Source organism: Cryptomeria japonica, chromosome 3, assembly GCF_030272615.1.
Source record: "Cryptomeria japonica chromosome 3, Sugi_1.0, whole genome shotgun sequence".
NCBI classification, from domain to species: domain Eukaryota; kingdom Viridiplantae; phylum Streptophyta; class Pinopsida; order Cupressales; family Cupressaceae; genus Cryptomeria; species Cryptomeria japonica.
Genome location: NC_081407.1, coordinates 531,405,324 through 531,427,273, shown reverse-complemented (window position 1 = coordinate 531,427,273; position 21,950 = coordinate 531,405,324).

The following is a 21,950-nucleotide window of genomic DNA, read 5'->3' as shown; positions in this document are numbered from 1 at the left end:
GTATCCCATACTTCTTTGGGATTTTCTTTATCCTGGACATCAATAAACTCAATGTCAGATAAACTACTAATTAGGGCTTCCATTACTTGCCCATTCTCCTGAATCTCTCTCTTTTGGTCATCAGTGAGAGTACTGGTAGGGATAACATAAACATTCTCAACATAACTCCAATGTTGAGCACCCATGCTTATGATGTATATCTTCATTCTGTCCTTCCATATTTTAAAGTTATCTTTGTTGAAAGTTGGACCTTCCCTCTTCATCATTACAATGGGATCTTTCCCTCAAGCAGTTAAGCTTACAACAAAGAGGACCTGGAGGATGCTCTGACACCAATTTATAGCATAATGATGAATAGTGAGTACCAAACCGGTACTGAGAGGGGGGGTGAATCAGTATAGGTACAAAAATTTTTCCTGAACTGGTTTGACTGCAAACAGTGAACTTGACTGGCAATCACTAACACCGATCATAAACCAAATTACTATCAGTTAAACACAATGAGATTGTGAAAGATATAAACCAAAAACACTTATCTTACCACACAACCTACAACCTCATTTCCACATTATTCTTGTGCATAAACAGATAATTTATCATCAGAAATATAATAACTTGCTAGATCAACATGATTCACCACTTCATAGAAAACAACAAAGCATCACATGAAAAAGACATCACATATGACACACATATTTTTCACGTGGAAACCCAACTAGGAAAAACCACGATGGGGATGAATACCCACAAGCTATTTTTGAACTCTTTAGAAGTCCACTTTGCTAGGAGCCTAGTCCAGTTAAAGACTGTTACAACAGGTTCTGTTTGTCAGGGATCACTCAGTTAAGGGATGGCTAGAATACCTGGTTAAGGGTTAAACCCTATTAAAGGTTACCTTTATGAACTCAATGGCTTTGAGTCACCCTGTTAAAGGATTTACAGCAAACTGGTTAAAGCTACCCTGTTAAGGGATTTTTCAACCATTGAAGTGATTAGAGATCAATAGGTATTACAATGATCTAGTAATAGCACTCAATGCCAATGTAGGCCCACTTTAGTTCCTTTCTTTTATATACACACTCTGTAGGTATCAACCCTCTTATCTAGTCTGGCAAGAATCACATATCTTTGCACTTAGATACACACACAACATTTGCCAACAACTTCAACATGAAACACAACATCGACCTTATAGGAAATAGATAGGTCGGTAACATAAACCCTAAATCCTAAATAGTTAGGTTGAGAAATTCAGTTGGTTCAATCCTAACCATTGAACACTTTGCATTTGAATACAACGGTCTTGAACAGGTCTTAAGACATTCTCCATCATTCGCAGAGACTTCGCACATTCCTGAGGTAGATAGGATCAATTTCCTTCACGTGCACGAGGCTGACATGGCAACATGATCTAATCTCCATTACAATGCTAACTCATCACACAACACCATCTGTTGAATCACACAAGCTCGAAACACTTCAACCAAAAACCCTAAAGCTGAGACTACCAAGTGGTAGTCATACCATATTAAACCTTGATAGAAAATATTCCATATACCGATTCACTTGGACAAACATACTGCTTCACCCTTTGCACATATATCGGTTCTCAACATTGTACCGGTTCACTTTGTGAGTTGCTTAACTTCAATAAACCTATTCACTCTTCAACATATTACCGATTCACTCTTCAGCCTATTACCGGTTCTCTCTTCAGCATATTACCAGTTCATTCTTTCAGCATATTGACATCAATCATAACACAATATCATCATGTCAACATACTCTGCACATATGCCAACATATTTTATATCACCTATGTTACATCCCTCCTTTTAATTTGTAATTTTGATGTGATACGATGCAATGTTTAATGTGTTGTCATCGTGAACTTTATGTGAATTATAGATTCATGGTTTCATTTGAAAGAATGTAATTGCTTGATAAATTATGAGAACTAATGCCATGTTATTGTTAAGCTTATATGTGAATAAATTTTGGCTAACTACATTTGTTTGACCGAGTAGATACATGAACCCTAACAACCTCTGAGAATGGAGAGATAGTCTCATTAGGGAGAGGATGTAAACTTGTGGATAGGTTGAAGTTTCCCTCTAAACTATATTGAGCCCGTGAGTTAGGTAGCATATCTAGGGTTGTCATTGACTAGTGTTGCAATGTTGATATCTAGTTTATAGTATGTTAAGACATTGATAGTTAGTTGAACTATTAGGGTTTTATCTTTTTATGTGTAACTTTTATTTTCATTGTGAGCTTTCAAATTGAACGGAGTGCAAATTGAGAATTAAATTTGTCGACAATTGAAGATCTTTTAGTCTAAATGCTATTATATTATTAAAACATATAAAAATATGTATGGTTATGAATGAAATATATATGTATGTAAATGTGTGAGAACATAATAATATAGGCACACCAATACATATATATATAAAGGTACACATATGTATACAATTCATATTTATACATAACCTTATAAGAATCATGTTCCTTGAACGACTCATTTTAAGTAACTTATAAATCATTGAAAGCACATTAAGCAACTAATATAAGCCAAGCTTCTTCAACACTTAGCAAAGTGTGAATTCATTTTATTCATTGTCGTTAAAAATAAGCTTATCTCCACTTATCAATGTATGGGAATCATTATCTATGTGGGCAGGGGGGCGGGGGGGGAACCATTTCTGTAAGTATTCGCATAATACTAAGTATTGTTTGAAAAAAAGGAAAGGAACAAAGGGGAAATCATCTCTCAGCATGAGAATGGAAATGAGCTTGGAAGAGAAGATATGTTAAGCCATCAATCACCAAGTTAATAGGAAAGACTCCATATATTATTCCTTATTAATTTAGCTCTACAGTAAACAAATATATAGCAGCAAACAATAGAATCATTGCCTCCATTCAACAGGAAATAAGAATAGTAAGACTTTGCATTAATTTATTATCAACTAATTCCAACTTAGCAATCATTATAATTCGAGCCAATTGAGCTCTGTGAATGGAATATAAGATATAATTTAACCCTTACATTTCAGAGCTTAATCATTAAAAATTATAAATATGCGAGTTCAAACTCCATTGTTAGTTAGTCTGAGATAAGAAAAAAAAACCATTTTGTAGGTCTAGGTTGAACCAAATCTTCTTAAAACATGCATATCAATGAGTCAGATTATTAGTACTTGTCGTTAGGCTAGTATTATTGCAATCGATTGCTCTCCATTTTTGTTAATGTGTTATTATTCAATTGTTTCTCCACCAATTAGACCTATAGATTTTTGGTTTATATATTTTTTTAATTTTTATAAAGTTAAGATGCATGATTTTTAAGTTTGTAAATGATAGAAATTATTTTTCTCCAACCTAATTGGCTTGAAAAATTTGCATCTTATTACCGGATTTCATGGATCCACTATCTGAACAAATTTTCTTAGGCAATTTTTTAGGTACGTTAACATAATATTTGGTATGTTTAAATTTTCTTATGAAATTTATTTTACACATCCACCAAACAAATATTTAATAATTACTTTTGACTCTGTACCTAGATCTTTTAAAGCTTTATATAAATAAAAAAACATACATATAATATAAAAAAACATAAACTAATAATATAATTTTAGTTATCCTCATATGCAATAAATTAATAATATAGTACTAATATATATAATAATAAATTAGTAACTAACAACATAATATTAATAAACATATAAAAATTTATACAATAATATTATAATATATTAATAATATATTAATAATATAATAGTTAAAATATAATATTATAAAAATCTAATATTTATTTATAAAAGAAAATATTCATAATAAAACAAAATTATTTTTAAATAATAAAAATAATATAATATCTAGAATGATAAACATTAAGGGGTGTGGGATTGGTTGATGGCTCAGCGCATTTTCTGTGGTGTTGTGGTCGTGTCGAGCTAGGGTTTTCCCTAGCTCGATTCCTGCTTCTTGGCATTGTGTGCATGTGACGGGGGTTGTCATCGTGCTCCAGGAGAAGGATTTTTCTTTTTGCTGCCCTTGCTTCTACCTTGGCAGGTGTGGGGTGTGGTTGAGGGTGTTTGGTGGGCAGGTGTGGAGGTCGCGTGTGCTGGCAGAGGCGTGGTGCTAGCTTCTACCCAGTTAGAGGTGGATTGGGCCTGTGTTGCCCTCTTCCTCGTCCTGCTTCCTTCGTTGTTGAGTTACATGAGTGGGTTGTTTGGGGCTGGCTGTGGAGGGTGTTGGTTTGGTTGCGTGCGAGTGGTGCGCTAGTGTTCTTTGGGGCCTCACCTCTCCTTTTTTAGGGGTTTTTGTTTGCGTGCAGGGTTTGTTTGTGGTAGAGCAAGAGGTCTGAGGTGAGACTTTTGGAGTCTCCCAGATTTTGGATTTTCGTGCAGCTTTTGGAGCTAAGGCATCCTCCCCAGCAGTGAGGGGGTTTAACAACAATTTATTTTCTTCTGATTCAGGGGGTTTTGGGACAGGGTCTTCAAATGGTTCTTGCATTCCAAAGGTTAATGGGTGCTTGGAACGATCGAAGGAGAGACCAAAGTTAGTCATTCAGCCAGAATGGATCATTGATGATGTTGTGTATTATTCGAAGCATTCTTTGTTGTGCAAGTTTTTGGATTTAGGATTTCATTACAATTTTTGGAAACTTGGGCTCAATGCATGTGGTCACCAGAGGGTGAAATGGACATCATGCTTCTGGAAAATAACTACTTTATGGTCACCTTCAATTGTATGGTGGATCATAATAGAGTGTTCAAAGGTGGGCCTTACTTCCATAATCAGACCGGTTTATTTATGAAACCATGACACGTAGGCTTCAATACTTCAGAGGAGCTACCGAATCAGGTTCTAGTGTGGGTTTGGCTCCCCATATTCCTGGTTGAATGCTGGAGGGATGGCATCCTACATATGGTGGCTTTGCTCCTAGGGAAACCAGTTGGACCTTCCCAACAGACTTGGTTAAAAAAGGTAATGACTTTTGCTCGCATTTGTGTTGAAATTGATTTAAGTCATTACCAGATTCAATGGATATATATGTGTGTTGGCCCTTATTCTTGGGTGCAATAATTGGATTATGAGACCCTCCCCTTTAAGTGTCATCTTTGTCATGAATATGGCCACTTACAGTGTAGATGTCCTAGATCTAAACTCAATGCTCCTCAACCTCCTCCGCATCCCAGTGTTCCTCTGGTATCAGATAACGGTAAGGCCCCTACTTCTGATGGTGTTATTGGGGCTGATGGCTTCATTCATGTCAAGGCCCGTAATAAGAATAAAGGTCTCAAGAGAACTTTGAAAGAGAGACGGGAAGAGGATACTTTCAACAGATTTGATGTTTTGGATGATCTTAGTTAGCTAAAGATTATTCTGGGCTTGATGTGTTTGGACCAGAATATCATGGCTTTAGGAGAAGAGGGGGGTGTTGTAGAGGCTATTCAGACCCCGCAGGATCCTAGTACTTTGCAGATGGACATGGATACCCAGCAGGTGACTCGGGAGAAAAAATCTTCTGATGTGGAGTTGAAGATGGATGATGTGGATAATCATGATTCAGTGCTTAAAGAAAGTCGAGAGGTGGTAAAGGGTAATAAGGCTTCTCTCCAGTTGGGTGTTCTCCATGGGGACCTGAAAAAAGCATCATCAAATAAAACATCCAAGGCAGGTAAAAATAAGGATTTGGAAAAGATTAAGTTGATGGGGAAAACTTGGTTGAGTCAGGGTCAGTGAAGACCCTGGATTCTCATTTTTGAACCATCTGAAATGATAGTTCTCTCTTGGAATGTTAGGGGCTTGAATAGTGGCCCTCGACAAAAAGTTGTTTGGGACTTGGTGAGAGCTCATTTTCTAGATGTTCTTTTTCTATAGGAGACCAAATTATCTATGGATAGTACGATTGGTTTGATACCAAAGTTGTGGAGAAGAAGATATTTTCATTGTATTGGAGCTAATGGTTCTTTAGGGGGTGTTGTTTGCCTATGGGACCCTCGAAAGGTTCACCATCTCTGGTGGATAGCATCCAAATTATCTTTATCAATGATTGCGGTCAATCTTAAGATAGGGAAATATATTCTCTTCTCTAATATCTATGTGCCTACTGACTTTCAAGGAAAATAGACAATGTGGTCCCATATCACCTTTGTTTGTAGCTTGGCGCCCCTCTACCCATGGATTTTGGCTGGTGATTTTAATACAATTCTAGAGTTGGAGGAGAAACATGGGGGAGAAAGGCGGTTAGAGCCTTCTACCTTGTTGATGTGAGATAATATTTTGGCATTGAACTTGGTAGATATCAAACCTATCAATGGTCATTTTACATGGATTAACAAGAGGATTGGGGAGAATTGCATTTCGAAGAGGCTTGATCGCATTTTGGTGTCTTGCTTCTAGGTTAGAGGTGGATGGTCTACTACCTCTAAGATCTTAGACTAGTGGGGATTGGATACTAGCTGATTAAGCTCTCTGCTTCTTCAGCTTGGATCCCCTGATCCCCCTCCTTCAAATTTCAGCTTATGTGGCTACAAGATCTCTCTCTTTTGGATTTTTTAGCGTTGTCATGGAGAAATGGATGACCTTCCTATGGCACGGCGATGTACACATTCACCAAACAGCTACAATTTGTTAAGTATCAACTTAAACGTTGGAATCACCAGTGTTTTGGAAATATCTTCCATGCAAAGGTTGTTGCCCAATTGAAGTTGGATGTTATTACTAGAGAGATACAAGAGCTTGTTTTGACTGAGGACCTAAGAAGAAAGGAAGCCAAAGCGGTTAAGAATCTAGAAGAATGTGAGATTAGGGAGGAAATTTATTGGAAACCAAGCGCGAGGATTGAGTGGCTACAAGAAGGTGATAAAATACTATATTTTTCTTTCATTTGGTGAAAGCTAGGAGACATTGCAATTATATCCATGTTCTTGTGACTTATAGGGGAGAACAATTGGCCTCTTTGAAAGATATCTCTAGAGAGACTATTTAGTACTTTGCTTCTCTCTTTAGGGAGGAGCCACAAAGGGGTTCTAAGGAGGAATCCCAGGTCCTTTCTTGCATCCCAACTTTGGTCACTTGAGAGATTAATGAACATCTCATGGGCAATGTTACTCTTGAGGAGCCGGAGAGGATTGTTTTCCAAATAAACAAAGGGAAAGCCCCGGGACCAGATGGATTTCCCATTGAGTTTTTCCAAGAATTATGGGATATTATCAAGTTGGATTTACTTGAGGTAGTTCAGGAATCCCAAAGGAATGAGCAGATTCTTCGTGCCCTGAACTACACTTACGCTTATCCCTAAATGTGAAGGTGTTGATTGGTTAAGTCAAATCTGCCCTATCGCCCTATGCAATGCCATTTATAAAGTTATCTCCAAGTTGTTAGCTAAAAGACTGAAAAAGTGGTTTTATAGAGGGCCGACAAATTTTGGATGGGGTGGTCATTTCTACAGAGACTATCCACTCAATGTCAACTTCCAAGGGCAAGGCTATGTTTATTAAATTGGATATGGTGAAGGCATATGGTAGAGTGCGGTGGTCCTTTCTTCAGAAATTTCTTAGTGGCTTTGGGTTTTCTGAGGATTGAATCCAATGGGTTATGAGTTGTGTCACTTCTACTTCCTTTCGGTGATCCCACTAAACTATTTGGTGCTTCTAGGGTTCTGCGGCAAGGGGACCCCCTCTCCCCTTAATTGTTTATTCTATTTACTGAAGGATTGGGGAGATTGTTGAAGATGAGCGTGGAGAGGGGTCTTATACAAGGGTGGAGATGGGGAGATGGTTTTCCTCCACAGTCCCACCTCCAGTTTGTGGATGATACTACTTTAATGGGATTGGCTATGATAAGGGAAGACACTAATTTGCATAAGATTGTGGATGTTTATGTGGTTGCTTCGAGTTAACTTATTAATGAGGACAAATCTTCTATCTTATTTTTTAATACACCAGGGCCTATTCAGTTGAGGATTGCTCATATTTTGAGATTTCAGATTGCCTCTCTCCCCTTGAAATACTTGGGTATCCCTATCTCCCCAAGGAATCTTCCTAGGGAGTCTTGGCAGCACATTATTGATAAGTTTCATTCCAAGGTGAATCAATGGACTCATGGGTGGTTATCTTTTGATGGGCATGTTCAATTACTCAAGTCGGTGCTACAGGTGCTTCCTATTTATATATGCTTGATCCAAGTGGCCCTTATGGGCTTTGTTAAGGAGTTGGATGCTTTGGCTTGACAGTTCTTTTGGGCAGGCAATTTGAATTCCTCAAAATGAAGCCTTGTTAGGTGGGAGACTATTTGTAGTCCAAAGCAGTTAGGGAGCTTGATCTAAGGAAGACTACTTTGTCAGGATTGGTGTTGGTGTTGCTATTTTGGTATGGTTTTGTCATTGATGTCAACACCTACTAAACTGTATCAACTCTAGTATTTTGGAGAATCAACAACATTCACTGGCAAGCAAATGACTTATGCACAGTCACCAGGACCTGGTACACTGGCAGGATATAATGATCACCGGCACTTGGAATGGCATGGAAAACACTTGGTTATGTCGAAGACATCGTTCAGGTAATCCTTCCTACAATGTTTCACAAGGATGTTTTTTCATGAAAGATCGAGTATGCTTTCCTCCCTACATTCAACTTGTTTTCTTTTCAGAATTTCCTTATTTCTAAAAGTATTGGTTTAAACAAAGAGATTCGCCACCCACAAATCTATGGGAAATATGAAAACAAGCTGGATTTCACAGTATGACTCTCCCCAGCAAAGTCGCCACTTTTGTTGTTCTCAAATTCTGATTCCCTCTAACATCCCTAGTAATAAAATAATAAACTTTGTCTGCAGAAGAGAAATCAAAGAGAAGGAAAACATTAGAGCAACATATGACAAGGTTTTATGACCTTCTACACTTTGAACTTATAAAAAGTTTAGGCGGGTATACCCTAGGTGAATTCTTTCACACTTTTAAACAAAACCCACAGTAACCATTGTCCCAAAAAAAAAGTGGGTTTCATCGCCTTAGAACTGACTGAAACAGAGAAATAAAACTTAAATTCATGTTCAGTATTGACCTACAAGATATGCAGAAGAAAACTACAACAGATATCGGTGCCTTATCCAGGCCACAGAGTCATCTAACTTTCTACAATACTCCCACAATCAAATATCCCCACACATCCCATCACCTCAGCTTCTATAAAACCCCACATATGCCTAGCATACGCAAGAATTAACCCTTAGAAAAACTAGATTGCATTTATCAAATTCAAAGTCTTCAACAAAGAATTTACTGATAGAAGTGCTTTATGCATATTTAATTTCCCTCCTGAAGAGAAAATCTAAGAAACTCCCCTATTTAAGATTTCCTTACAACCCATATTCAAATGAATAACCCTAGATTATTCAAATCGAAAACAGTAAATATTTGCAAACACATTTGAAGACAACACAACTTCTAGGATCAAATTTGATGGTCTGTATATCGATATTATCTCAGAAAATATTACAAAAACATTTGGATGTTCTTCATGATACATGGAAAAGATCTCAGATTAATTTCTGCAGCATTTCTTTACAATTCCTTGCGATCCCCTTACATTGGTCCTAGTATCCATTTATATAATCATGGATGCAAACAAGCTTCGGACCATCCTTTCAAAAAGTTTGTTACAAAATACTACTTCACTCAAGAATCAGTTACATGTCCTTTTCTGCTTCAACGGCTTCTTCAATTGGTGGCTCCTCTGCAATATCCTCTAACCATTCAGGAGCGCCTTCTAACTATTCTGGAACATGTTCTAACTATTCCGGAGCATCTTCTTCTTGAACCTCCACATCGGCCACCGCATACTTTTGGTACCATCCTTGGAAAACATCATCATTAGGCCATGAGTGGCCAATAATTTTTTTATTCAACTTTAACAACTTTTTCCAAGTGTTCCTCACTTTCCTTACCTCTGAATCCAAAAACCCATAATGAGATTTGATCTTCTCTATTTCCTCAATTGTTTTAACAAACAAAGAGGTGTCATCTTTATTGATTATCTCATTTACCCTTAAGGATAAATTAGCCCCTAACTCATCTAGCCATGCATGTTTATCCTTTAACTTATTCTGGTTGACAAAACCTCCAGGGAACAATGCAAATTTATGCTCGGTATATTCTTTCTGATGCAAATTAGCTTTTCTTTCCACATTAGCTCTTCCTTCAATCAACTTTGTCAATCCTTTTGCCAACTTAAATGTAGACTTGATAGTGACATCAGCCTCTGCCTCATCATATGATGTACACATCAGGTCTAAGTCCACTTCCCTGGGCAACCATTTATTCATAATAGGCTCTAAAATAGCCTTATCCTCATTCAACTCATTAAGAGTATCCAAAATTCTTTTCATATTGAGATATATTGTAGGAGCATCAACAATGTCAGCAAAGCTTAAAATTGTTGCCTTTATCTTCTCCTCATACTTTCTTGCGAATAAGCCTTGGGCCTGTTGCAACTTTTCCATTTCATGTTGATAAGTCTCAGCCGGTTGGAAACCAGAAGGCATAGGAGAAGGAGGGAATTCTATAATTGGACTAGTAGGTGGGGGTCTTGCTGGAGAGGAAGCAGTCATCAATGTTGAAGGCTCACCTTGATGATGTTGACCTGCCAATTGGCTCTGGAGTTTAGTGATGATGTTGTCCCTATTGGCTATTCCTTCCTTAGCTTCATTATAAGCTTTTAAAATAGTCTCCAACGTCAATTGGAGAGTAGCCTTTTCTTGGGCTTCTTTCTCTGCTACTGCCACATTAAACATTGCAGTTTCTAGAACAGTACTAGCTGCCTCCACCACTCCTGTGTCCTGAACCCTCTTGACAATCATTCCTCCAATGAGGCTAGAATCTAAGGCATTTTTCTTCCTCCTGTTCTCATCTTTCTTTAATAACCATAGGACAAGAGCAGCATTATCCTTGTTGAAGGTCACACATTCCATTGGCTTTGTTTCCTTTCTTAATGCATCAAGGATCAATGCATCAGCTATGTCCCATTTAGGGAGAATTAACACACCAACTTTATCCAACATATACCTCCCTTTCTCAGGGGTGATTGCTTTGAACTCCTCCATCATTTCTTGCTTAACTTCTTCTTCTACTTGGGCTGCATCTTTGAGATGCTGCTCATTTACCCTTTTCTCACATTTGATCTTGAATTTATCAATGTTCTGTTTCCAAAGAAATTGTAGAAAAGCTCCTAATGTGACGAAGTTCCTGTTAGCTAGGAATTCTTCACTAGCTTTCTTAACAGTAAGGTCCAATTCTTGGCCCTTTAACTCACCATCAGTTAAATCCATTTCAGCATTTTGTGGCTCTTCAAGCATCCCTTCTTGGGTCTCTGCATAAGTATAGGCAATCTCACCAAGACTCCCTAACTGCAATAATTGTTTAGGCAGATCTTGTTCATCTCCAATGTGGATAGGAGACTGAGATGGGGAATATTGAGGCTCATCAATTTCAATTTCTTTTCCCACTTTTTGCCTCTTAGGGGAATTCTGAATGTCTACAATATCTTCAATTTTCCTTTTCCCTTTTGAAGAGGAAGGCTCACCTGTCACTGGCATCATTACAATGTACTTTGGTCTTTTGAGCATTGCATAGTCACTTGGTAGGATTGCTTTAGCAAAAGAAGCCTTGGCCAAGACCATCTTAACCTTATCAGGATCATTTTGCATTATGGCCTCCCTTTTTTCCTTTAGGGTCTACATTACATCTTCAAAATAAATAATCAAAAACTTTATTTTCTACTCAAATGGGGTGAAGCAGGACAAAGGGTCATAGCTAGTGTCAAACTGATGAATAAAATCAGGGGCTTTCTTATATGCCACCCACTTCTCCTTCCTCAGTTCCTACTCATCTAAGTTGAACTAATTCCTAATCAAATCCTTGGGAAATTGAAATTGATGAGGCCTACCTCTGCACACTACTCTTCTCCTAAACATGCCATTGAAGAAGTCCTCAGGGTCTTCACATCTTGACACTACAGTTCATAACCTATATGGTTTAAAGAAATCTTCAAAGAATCTCCATCCACCCTTAGTGATTACAAAATGGTGGGCCATGGTAACAATTGGGAAAATACTCCCTTTACCTCTGTTAGTCAACTTAGCTTCCTGCACCCCTCCAATCTATCTTAACACTTCTGCAACTCCTATTTTCAATGGGACCTGATAGGGTAGTAAATAAGGGGTGCCTCTAAATCCAAACACTCTAAAAATAGTAGACACAGGGTACAAATAGATGTCTCACCAATTGTGAGCAATCTTGATATCCTCTGCAAACTCCTTAGGTCTAATAAATTCCAAAAGAGCTTTAGGGATTCTAGGTTTTTCTCTACATAAGAGGATTTTGATCTTACATGCAAAGCATCTATCAAACTTTAGATAACTTGCATCCTCTCTATCCCATGATAAAACAGTACGCCACAATTGTACTGGCATTTCCTCATTATCCTTGACCTTAACCAGGTCCATCTCCTTTGCAAAGTAATCACCACCCTTGAACAGGAACATGTGCATTAACAAAGAATACCATCCAAATGGCTTGTTAACCTTACCATTCTTGATTCCTACTAACCCTTTATGAATGGCATCAGCAAGGTATGAAGCATAATCAAATGTAATGGCCAAAGAAGGATTCAAAATTTGGGTAATCATCAGCATATAATGGGTTGGCATATTCTTTTCAGCATTTTCCCCAAAAATCTAGCATAAGGCCCAATACATACCCTTAGCTCTTAGGGTGAATAAATTGAGGGAGAATGGTTCCATTGTGTTGGGCCCTACAACTGTCAACCCCCCTATCTTCACAAAGAACTCTCTTAATGGGCCATTCCTAAGATGATCCCTCTATATGTTGTAAATCTGGGCTAATGATTCAAAATCAATAGACTCTAACAAATTGGAGGATTCGCTGAGTTTGAAAGCTTTTCTGAATTCATCTTCATTGATTTCAATCAGGACTGACCCCTTTATGTTCCTGATGCACCTTGCCATAGAGTCATAATTCTGTGCAATCAAAGTTAACAGGTCTATATCCATAAAAACCTTGGGACCACAAGCTTTCCTACATCCTGTTCCCATATTCCATTCACAGGAGTTGGGGAATTTCTTTGCCCAAAACCGACTTTGAAAAGTCCTAAGCCTGAGATTCCTATTTCAAGGTCTCTCAACCAATTACCCTTATCATACAAGCCATCTCCAATTTTTAGACGAGGGTGTTTGGGTACTAATTCTCTGATCTTAGCCCCAACATTGGTGGACATAGTTAATTGTTCTAAAAAATCATCACATATATTTCATTCTTGGTAGTCCACCTTCCCAGTAAATTCTCTTCTAGGTGCCATTTTGGACGAGCAACTACCACTAGCAGCTAGCATAGACCTCTAACAAAGTAATTCACACAACAAATATTTGAGAACAAACCAGAGTTATCAAGAAAAGCACAAAAAACCTGATTATTCGCCTGAAGAAAATCGCTCTGCAACAAACTTCAATGAAATGATATTAGCAATCAAGTTGATGCGGACTACAAAAGATAAGTTGGCATTTAAGTTTTTTAGGAATAAACTCTGCATGCTTTGGCTTTCTTTTCATAATTGAATTCACCAAATCAAATTCAAAACTAGCTCCAATGGGTCATGATTCCTCTAAGTCTTTCCTCTTTTTCACTCTTTCGCTATTTCGCAGAACATAAAACCCATGCTCTTTTCTTTCACGAAGCAACACTGGTCGTTGGATCACGGGAACTTGCATTGTCTTTACCTCCGCTTAATCTCTCTGCTTGATTTCTAGGCCCTACCATCTTTTCACCACTTCACAATACTTAATAGTCGAGCACTTCCCCTTCGCGAAGCGGTGCCAAGTGTTAGATCTAACTCAAGTCACCGACCCTTTAATTCCAACCGGGATCGTCAATCTTTCTAACTAACCGCGCCTCACCCTAACGGTTAGTGGTTTTGCCATTTCGCTGAGGTTAATTTGTGGGTATCTTCGGGCCAAGAATCAAAGAGAATCGTTGGATCAATCCTGAGATGAAAGCCTTTTAAGTGGGCCCTGCATCCGGGAATCACTTACCCCACCTTTTCATCAGTAAATACACGCCACATGGCAGTCAGCCATTAGCCATGGCAACTCACTTGGGTTCCATTCTGGATCTGCCACGTGCCATCTTTCATTACTCCCACATAACCTCCGGTTACACCTTGGTGGGCCCTTAACAATCTTTTAGAACTACGTGTCACTTGGCATGTCCCTATCGAGCTCCACAAAAGTAGCAGCTATTTTGCCACGTCACACCTATGTGTGACTTCCACCTGTCTTTTGTGACTTCACGAACACTAATCATCATTCAACTTGTAGCCATGAAATCACGAGAACCGTTGGATCAAAACAGAGTTACTCAGCCTTTATCTTCGTGCTTAGCCTACCCTTTGGGCCCACCAACCCTGTTTGCAACTTCGCAATGAGTAAACCACAAGCATCTCTTGGCTGTGAAATAACATGAGTAATCGATCTTGGCCTGACCTGATCACCTTTTAACCAAAGGGAAAGTCTTCATTGCTGGGTCCCGCTAAACCTTTTCGCCACTTCGCAATGAGTAAACCACGTTTAGCTTGATCTCACGAAATCACGTTGTCTGTCCGATCAGATGGGACTTGACCGGTATTTAACTTTGGCTCGAACCTATGTGTCGGGTCCACCTTTCTGCCTTTCACTACTTCACGATAGATAAATTGTGAGCACTTTTAGGTCGCAAATCAACGCGGACCGTCAAATCAATAGAAAGTTGCGTGATGCTTACAAGGCCCGACATACATTTAGAAAAAAGGCATATTTAAAAGCGGGAATTAAAACATTTGAAGGGACCGCCTAGGTAAATTACAAGGGGGGGAACATTTTCATGTCAAAGGGACCCATTACTTAAGTGAATAAAGTAATGCAGAAACAGAAGAAAAAGGGTTTTTATCAGTCATTAAAGCGATTTAAAACCTAAACCCTAAACCCATTTGGACTTGAAATAGTCTTGAAGCAACAAGAACATACCAGACTCAAAAAACCATACAGACTTAGCCAATAATGGAAAAAGCATACCCATTTTTTAAACAGTGATAACAGCAGCTCTGACTGGGGATGGTTGATCGCAAGGTCAACAAAAGAACTCAGAAAACTCTAGAGAAACAGACCAAAACACAAGCCCAAAAAAAAAGCAACATAAAGAAAACAAATATATACAAATAGAGGACCAACTGTGCAGGGACTTCAAGAGAAGCAATGTTTTAGGAATTGTCCATGCACTGGAAATTTCTGTACTTCATCATTCATATTATTCAAAAAATATGAGTCCTTTCCATTTTGATCACAAACCACAGAAGGGCCAATCCATAATGACTCAAACTTTTTATGCTTTCCCTTGTCTTGTCCTTTTGCATTCCACTGAAGAACAGCATCACCGATTTGAAACTTTCTCAATGATGTCCTTTTATCAAATAGATATTTAGACTGCAATTGGATCTTCAAATTTCTCTTATGAGCTAGAGTTCTGATCTCTTCCACTTCCACTATCTGAATCATTCGGTTCTCCATAGGTTTAGATAGCTCCATGTCTTCAACTTGCAAGAATTTATAAACTGGAAGAAGATTGTTTATTGGTAGTCTAGCTTGTGTACCATAAACCAGTTCAAAAGGTGACATTCCAATGGCCTTCTTGACAGTTACTCTGTCAGCCCACAAGGCTAATTTCAACTTTTGGTCCCAAGACCTCTTGTTCTCTTCTATAATTTTCTTGATGATGTTCAAGAGCCTTTTATTACTAGATTCAGCTTGTCCATTTCCCTGAGGATGATAGGGTGAAGAGTAAGACATGATTATTCCATGACTGGTACAAAATCCAACAAACTCTTCTGACCTAAAACTCATGGCATTGTCCATTACTAATTGTGTGGGAGAAAAAGTGACACTAAGCAAACATGCCCTAATCTCACTTTCAACCACACACTTGTGGAATACGAAAGAGCCTAGAGGTATCACACAATTGGCTACTTCTTCTTGTGGAAGAGAGAGCCACGGGCTACCTATTAGGATTTCTATTCCTTTGTTGTAATTGAAAGATAAAATAATGCAAGTTCAATCCCTAACCCCAAAGTGCAAGTATGAACTAATAACAAGATTACAAAATTGAACTTAAACAATGGAAAGCGGAAAGCTGTAAACACAAGGACAAGACAAGAATGTAAATGCGTACCCGGTGTTAAAATCTGAGTGAAAATGTTCGGGACGGGGGCGCGGGCACCACTGTCCTGATTCTGCCCCTGAAACTGCTCCGGAAACTGCTATTTTGCAAAGTTGTCAAAAATGCTGAAAACTGCTGTCAGAAGGACCAAGGCGCCCAGCGCCCCTGTCCCAGGGACCAGGACACCCAGCGCCCCTGTCCTGGCAGGACCAGGGCACCCCACGCCCCTTTCCTGGTCTTTTGCTCTGAGATTTGGTGTGTGGTCCCGTCTCCGTCTGCTTCTTTCGGATCTGCAACTTGCGGCGTCGTCCGAATCCTGAAACCTGCACTTATATCTGAAAAGGTGTTTTGGGTGGCTATATAGGGTTTTGCCTTATTCAAACCCCCACTTCGGTGATTTCCACCTCCACGAATAGCCAAGTTGTATTGTAAAAGTAATGTGTGTGCAGACCTTGTGTGTGTGCAAGATCTAAAATGCAAGAAAGCAAACTAGAGCAACCTAGAAAGTAAACCCTAATTGCTTGTAAATGATAATGTAAATGCTCTAAATCAAGATGCAAACTGATCTAAAGCATGAATAAAGGATATATTGAAGCTTATGCAAAGACATGAAAACAACATGAAATCATACCCAACCCTTAAGGGAGGAGTACAAGCCAATCTTTAGTCGGTAATCTCCTATTGTTCTTCAATGTCTTCCAAGCCCTAAATGAATGAAATTGATGAATGCTTGATGGTTGGATGTTGAATGTTATTGAAGTCTTCAAAGATCTGCTCTTTCGCTGCATAAAAGGTCCTCCAAAGCCAAAATTCGGATCCTTTCAAATGAAGAAAGAGAGCTCTTATATATGAAACCCTAGGTCTTAATTTCAACTTTTGGCCGACCTAGAGATTTAATATCCTGCCAATTTCTTGGGGTTAAGCCTTATTTTATGATTGGATCGCGCTCCTAAAATTTCGGGAAAAATGTCCGGGACCATGTGCACTCCGGGCGCCATGGTCCTCTCCGGGTGCCATGGTCCTGACAACTTTTCACCAAATTTTCAGGGCCATCAGATATGATGATTTTAGAGAGAATCCCGAAGTTACAGCTGATTTTGAGATGTTTTGACCCCCGAAATCAAGCCCCCAAGTTCAAAATAGGACCTAATTAGGGTTTTTGATTAAATGATGTATTGGAAGAATAAAATGAAAGGGGCACACTTTAATGAAAGGGCCCAACTTTATGATGTGGGAGATGATGAAATAGAACCTTAGACCTAATTAATTTGACTAATTAAGTGCTAAAGGGGAAATGCAATGCAAAATGCAAAATGCACCAAGGTGGGTGCTAAACTAGGTGTGAAATTGTACCACCCTAGCAAGTGCGTACAATTTACGACGCTACACTAATTTTGCAGGGATTCCAAATCTAGTTATAACATTATCCATCAAGAGGTCAATGACAACTTTACTTGTAGCTCTTCTTGTGGGAATAGCTTCAATCCATTTAGTAAAATAATCAGTGGCTACTATGATCCATCTATGACCTCTTCCTGATCTCTCAACAATCTCTCCAATAAAATCAATGCCCCATTGGACAAAAGGGGCTTCCACTATGACTAGATTTAGGGGTAAAGCTCCTTCATACTTCAATTTGGATGAAAATTTTTTACATGGTTCACATTTCCTGACATGTTCATGAGCATCTTTGAATAAGGTAGGCCAATAGTACCCAGCCCGGATTATCTTACCAGTTGTTGTCTTAGTAGAGTAATGGCCTCCACATACTCCATCATGCATTTCAATCAACACCCTTTTAGCCTGGAATTCATCCAAACACATTAGCAGTTCTCCATATCTTTTTCTCCAAAACAGATCACCTTGAATGAGAACATATTTTTGTGACTTGAGTTTTAGGGTTCTTCTCTGATTATGTGTCATTCCTTCTGAAAATGTAGCATCTCTTAAAAATCGGACTATCTCTGAATACCAAGGTTGCCTTTCAATACTAGTGACCATGGTGTTATCAACTTCAACATTATTTACCTCAATATCAAGAAGATTTGATTTAGTCATGAGCTTTGCAAGGCCTAAACCTCCTACCAATTTAGTAATCTTTATCTATAAATCAGACTCTTGAATCCTATTTATCCATCTGCACCTTTTTCCTGTGACCTCAGATTGGGATTAAATATCCTTGACTGCAGCATGTGGAACATAAGCAACTACTTGTGCACTTACCAAGTAGGGTCTAAAAGCCTTGACAGCTTTAACCAAAGCATATGCCTGTTTTTCCATGATTTCATATCTTAATTTTGTTGTCTGTAAAGACTTGCTATAGAAGGCTATGGGATGCTCATGTCCCTCATTATCCTTTTGCAACAACAATGCAACTATTGTATGATATGAAGCAAAAGAGAACAAAGAAAAGGGTTTACTATAATCCAGGGACTTCAACATAGGTGCTTCTTGAATGGCCTTTTCAATTTCAGCAAAAGCCTTTAAGGCTTCTTGATCCCAACAAAACTTGGTATCCTTCTTGAGCAACTTGACAATGGGCTTAACTATCTCTGCAAAGTTTGCAATGAATCTTCTAACAAAATTTACTTTGCCTAGAAAGGATTGAATACCTTTAACACTCTTCAGTTCAGGCACTTTGTTTATTGCTTCAATTCTTTCAGGGTCTATTCTTATCCCTTCCTTGGAGACAATATGCCCCAGCAACTTCCCTTCAGCAATAGCAAAATGACACTTCTTGGGGTTTAATGACACACCAAATTCTAAAGCCTTATTGAACACCTTTTCCAAATGTCCACAGTGATCATCAGCCCTTTTGGAGAAGCATGTTAAATCATCTTGGTACACTACCATGATGATATTAATGAATTCTTTGAAGGCTACATCCATAGCTCTCTGAAATGTGGCTCCAACATTTTTTAATCCAAAAGGCATTCTAACATAAACATATGTTCCCCAAGGGGTGGTGAAAGCGGTTTTGAATTGCTCAGATTCCTTCACTAACACCTGATTATACCCTGAGAAACCGTCCATCATTGAAAAAAGATCACAACCAGTTACTCTCTATAGAATAGCTTCCATATTAGGAGAAGAATAATTATCCTTCAAGGAAGCAACATTTAAATTTCTGAAATCAACACACAATCTTATGTCCCCATTCTTCTTTCTTACTAGGACCAAATTGGAGACCCATGAAGAATGTCTTATAGGTTTAATAATCCCTCCTTCTCTTAGCTTGGATAATTCTTGCTGCATCTTATCTTCTAACAAGGGATTAATAGGTATCTACTTTTGTCTGAAAGGCTTAGCATCTGGAAGTAAAGGAACTTCATGCTGAAACAAGTCTTGTCTATACACATTTAGGTCTTCATAAGACCAAGCAAACACATGCATATACCTTTTCAATAAATTAATGAGATTAGTTCTTACATGAGGAGGCAAGTTTTTTCCAATGTATACCAACCTAGGGGATGATTCAGTCCCTAAGTTTACTTCCTCCAAGTCTTCTGTCATGCCCAAAATTTAGGGCAAAAACGGAACAAATTTTTTTTTAAAAAAGATACTAAATTTAATTAACAAGCACACTCTTGCGACAGGCGTTAACGAAAATTTCATTAATAAATTCGAGCTCATTCTGAAACGAACGAAGCATCGACAATCAGTTATAATTTAATTGCGGAAAAACCTACTGGTTTAAATTTCTATCTCCAAAAGGTATTTAATTTATAGTTTTATTAAATTACTCATACTAAAAATATTAGGGAAGATATTTCAAGATTTATTTCCCACTATGACTATAAAGTCTTAGTAATTTTAATTAATTTCTCCTTTACGATTTTTTTTTTTAAAACAATATTGAGAACATGTAAAATGCACATATATACATATAGATTGTGCATATATTTTGAAAATCCATAATTTAATTTCTTAAATCAATTAAACTAAAAAAAAAACATACATATATATTCATATATATATCCCCATATATATATATATGGAAACATATATATTATTATATATATATTCTACATTTATTCCAATATTTTAATCCTAACCTCCTAAATCCATTTCAACTTGCTAAAAATTACCACTTAATTTCCTCAACCCTAATTAGGGTTCTAAATTCCTATTTAACCATTACCTAAAACCCCAAATACATATTATTTTCTTTTTTATATTTAAAAAAAAACTAAACTTCCCTAGCCCCTATCGGGCTAGGGTTTTACCCATTTTTTTTTAACAGGCGAAGAGCTCATGGCGGGCTGAAGATTCTCCGGCGGCCATGTCCGAAATAAATCGCAGGTCGCGGAGGTTGTTAGGTGGTGGCTGGCCGCGCGCACCACTGTGTGAGCGCACAGTGGCGCCGCGGCACCACTGTGTGCCCACACAGTGGGCGCCGCTGGCGGCACCACTGTGTGGCCACACAGTGGCGGCCGCGGCCGTCCACTGTGTGCCCACACAGTGGGAGCCGCAAGCGGCTCCACTGTGTGTGCACACAGTGGGCGCCGCGCGGGCGTCCACTGTGCGTACACACAGTGGAACCCGCGGGGTCCCCAACATAAAAATTTTTTTGAAAATTAAATTTTTTTTTAAAACACATTAACATTTAAATATATATATATATATATATATATATAAATATATATATATATATATATATATAAATATATATATATATATGTATATATATATAAATATATACGGTATTTACAAAAAAATTAACATGCGTAAATAACAAGATAAATTTAATTCCAAATAAAATTTACATATTTTTTAAAAAAAAAAGGAATTATTACATACAATCTTTTTTTTTGCTAATATAATAAAGGAAAAAGATGGCCTTAAGATAAATCAAATATATAAAATATATATATGTATATATATACAAATTTAAATGCACAAAAAAAAAAAAAACTTCTAAATTAAAGTTAATACAATCTATAGTATTCCACAAGGATTCATTATTCGTTTTTTTTTTTGTAATAAGAAATCCTTTAATATTTCTTTAAATAAAATATTCACATAAAACAACTTTTCTTGCTATCTAAAATACTTAAAAGCTTCCAGCTTAAATAAACTTCTAATTTGACTTAATTAAAAATACAGGTAAAAATCTAAATGAAAACAGACTTTTTTATTTCCTTCATAAAACAAGAAGCTTTGCATGCATCACTAATTTACTTTCCTTTTTCAAATATACTAGAAGTAAAATCAAGCCTTTTCTCTTTCTTTAAAACATCTCTAATATATATACTACCAAATTCACAGAATGTTTTCTCTGAATAGTCACAACAATAAGACTTCAAATCTGAAATTACAAAATTACAACTTGCTTCTCTTTTTTTGAATGAGGCATTTATTCACAACAACTTTTAAACAACATCTGCAACTGAATTCCAATATCTTCAAAATTCCATCTTCTGAATATCTTTCATGAATTTCTATCCTCTTTCCTCTGGATTTCCTGCATAATAGAAAACACAAAACTGACCACGGAGTGCTCACCTCCCAGCCTAGGCTAACTGGTAGCCACCCCCGAGCTCGGAGAACCAATTCCTAGACGGGTATCAAACAGGCAAACACAAAGAAACACAAACATACAAATATTCCAGACACATTCCCAACCTGGCTTTCACAGCACCACACTCTGGTGGTGAACATTTTCAAAGGG